A 3,739-nucleotide genomic window follows, 5' to 3' on the forward strand; every position below is an offset into this window, starting at 1 on the left:
GGCGATGATTCGCGCGGCGGAATGTATGCCACGCGAGCTACTCCGCCGGCAGAAACCCACCCCATTCAAATTCGCGACCGCCTATCGAACTATTGCGAATAGAAACGCATTCTCCCCGCGTCTACACCTGTCCTTCAATCTCTCCTTACCTTCTGCCACCCCCTCGCAAGAAAACCCAGTTACGAATCCCCAATTTTGACCACCATCCGTTCCACCGATTCTCCCGCCTCGTTTCCAACATTCGGAGAGAGAGAGAGAGAGTCGTGGGATCGCGAGGACGACGTCGCGATTCGAAATCGTTCACGGGTAAAAAGGAGGGGGTGGAAGAGGAATCGCGCGTCCAAGGTTCATCCCTTAGCGCGGTGGTAATACCACAAACAGACAGCACGCGGATTAAGACAACAGCCCCTTCTGCAATCTTTACTTACCAGCCCGCCTTCTGCGCCTTCCTACCTACAACCAGTGCCGGGGCTAAAACCTCCCCCTTTGAACGCGGCTCGAGCCGATCGTGGGATTTGCCTCGGATCTCACCTGCGATTGTTATTAACTACTCGTGGAGCAACGAGACGCGTAGTTCGCGATATCTCCCCCTTTTCCGCCTTCGCTTCGGTTATCTATCCACCCCCTCGCTAATTTTTGTTAACTTTCTCGAATACGACGAGTGAACACACGGTACAATTACAAGGTAGAAACAAAGGTGGATCGGTGATAACGGAGAGACAAAAGGGGGAGAGGGGCAGCTCGCGAAATTATCTTAAAGACCCGACAACAAATGCATTTTCGGTCGACTGCGCGCGATTCCACTTCTCGACCTAGAATCGGGGAACCCTCCCTCCCTATTCGTATTCAACTCGTCCTTCTTCTTCTTCTTCTTTTTTTCACCGACGTGGATGGATAGAAACGATATGCAGAAACGAATGGTGAAATTACGCTGGTGAAACAATCGCGCGAAACCCGGCGCGCGTTCAAGAGGGCGACGTACGAATTCGTGGTGCAAAAAGGAGAGGGGAGAAGCTCTGGGAGAGAAGAAGTGTCCGAATGGGATACACTTTGATGTAAACCGTCCCCGGTTAATGTTGTAACGGTTGTGGTGTAGGCGCAAAGCGGATTACGAAGAAGTTAAAAGTATTAAAATCACGATGTATTTTAACTCGGTGCTCGCGAATGCTCGGCGTTCTCGAAAACGCTCGGGACGAAAGCGGAGCAGAGGAGGAGGAGGAGGAGGAGGAGGTGGAGGAGAAGAAGACGAGAAACGACGAGGGTGAGGCCGGAAGGCGAGGAACGCGAAACACTGGAGTGGAGTATGAAGCGAGGAGAGAAGGACAGAGACCAAAGAGGCCGAAAAAAGACGGGGAGGGTGAGACGAAGGAGTAGGAGAAACGAGAGAACGGTGGAAAGGAGAGGGAGGATGGAATAGAGACAGGGAGAGAGAGAGAAAGAGAGAGAGAGAGAGAGGACAGAGTGTATAAGTGCTCCGGCTGCAGAGACGAGAGATGAAAGGCGTAGCGCGCTCGAGGACACAGATACATTTGTCAGGGAGGATACTAAAAAATAATGAAAAAAAGGAAGCAAAGAGCGGGGGTGAGGGGGATGAAAGAGGGTGTAGCTTGCAGACCTGCGGAATTTTCCGTTCTCTGGAGAAATCTTTCCGTTTCGTATGCTACGTTACCTTGGAAAATTGATAGCACGCGACGATGATCACCGCGCGACTATTGGTTATTAACAAAAAAGAAAGAAAGAAAACATCTTTGCATTTTTTTTCACGTACACCTCGATTAAAATCAAAAATGATTCGACGATGTAGAGCGATGGATGGATGGATGGATGGATGGGTGGATAGATACGATTCACCACGGGTTTTCGCGAGGATTTTCACAGAAGGATGGCGCGACGAAAAGGAAGGAGGAAGATGACGGTGAAAAATATCGTGCACGCCAAAAGTGTAGATAACAACGCATAAGCGTTTACTTGTACAACGTTTAGATACAATTTTCAGTCCATCCGACGGAGAAGAATTAAAGAACAGAGGATTATTCCTCGAGGGGTGCAAAAGGAGAAGGAGGAGGAGGAGGAGGGGGAAGGGGGAAGCCGGAGGGTGGTTGCAGAAGAACGGGGTGGAATTAAGCATCTCGCCTGAAGAGACTTCAAGTCACTTCAGCATCGTTCCCTTCCCTTCACGGGTACGACAAGGATTAAAATCTGCCTGCTATAGCGTCCCTCCCTTCCAATATTAAACGGATGTTTCGATACCTCGGTGTCGATCGGTCGTCGGGTCTTTTAAATTTTTCATTCAAAACTTTGGAAAACTGGCAAGAGGGAAAAGGGAAAGGGGACGGCGAGTTGTCCCTTATCCCTCGAGACGATAAACTTATTCCTTATCGAAAACTATTATTATTATCATTATCTCGTCGATAACGAGAGAAGAACGAATGATTGGCAACGCGACGTTCACAGATCGTGGAAACGAGACGGAAATGTAACGTCTTGCGCGATCAAATTAACAGTGTCACCGACAGCCGCCACTCGGCTCCAATCCAGGAAACGTCTATATCAGGATGGATCCGAGTGGTGCTGATTACATGCAGTTCGCACACCGCCGTCACAACGTCAAGATAGCGTGATCGCATTACAACAACCCTCGAGCGATGCTATCAAGCTGGTTACAAGCGTGGTTAGCCCCGATTAGCGCATATAGGAGGTGGCCGAACGCTCTTGCTCACCTCCGTTGATCGGCGTTAAATCGCGCTCGTTTTGCGTTTAAAACTCATCCACGATCATCCACCATCATCATCATCTTCCACGCGAAATGGCCAAGAGTCGGGCGACAAATTTCCTCTCCTCCTCTTCTTCTTCCTCCTTCTCGATCCCATTCCCCGTATTCGGGCAAAGATCGAGGAAAATATACCAATACCATTTATTTATAGAAGCTCGAGGTGCACAAGATCTTCTGCGCGGGAGAAGAGAGAGAGAGAGAGAGAGAGGGGTGATAGTGCGACGAGTTATGGGGTTGGTAGTTGGTAGTTGGTCGGGTGGATGTGGCATGGGATCACCATAAGGTGGGATATTTCGTGAGGTTGCTACAGGCGCATAGGACGTTCGTTCTCCCGCGGGAATTTCGGGATCACCCGTTATATCCGTGGATATACAGGTCGAAGCGACGAACGACTGGAAAATAATTTGCAGTTCTCGCCCTCGTGGGGGAGATGACCAGAGACGAGTAACGTTTCCGCGTATGCGTGTGTGTGTATGTATATATATATATATACGTCTCCTTTTCCTTTTTGCCTTCGTTATTCCATTCCCTTTTTTATTTCGTTCTAGAATTTCGAGGGCATAGATAATTAGAACGAGATTATCGAGTGGCTGGAGAAACGATCGATCCTCACCGCGATGTATTAATTATCCAGAGGGATAATTTCGCGCCGGGACGCGAATAAATTTTCCAAAAGTATCGATTCTCCTCCGCTCGATGATGACTGCTTCAAAGTTTATTCAATTTTCTTGGATCTTATCGGTCGGAAGCGATATAAATTTTCGCCAGATGAGAAGACGAAATTGAAACCCTAGGGGAGAGAGAGGTAGAAAGAGAGAAAAGAAACGATAGGACGAAAGAAAGAGATTTGAGGAATATCTCTCGAAGAAACTAAAACGAGATTTATATATCCCGGAATACTCCTATATTTTCCGATTGCAACGAACGACGATCGAGAGAAAAGAGAGAAAATATATATATATATAT

Source organism: Apis dorsata, unplaced genomic scaffold (assembly GCF_000469605.1).
Source record: "Apis dorsata unplaced genomic scaffold, Apis dorsata 1.3 scaffold_331, whole genome shotgun sequence".
In the NCBI taxonomy this organism is placed as follows: Eukaryota; Metazoa; Arthropoda; class Insecta; order Hymenoptera; family Apidae; genus Apis; species Apis dorsata.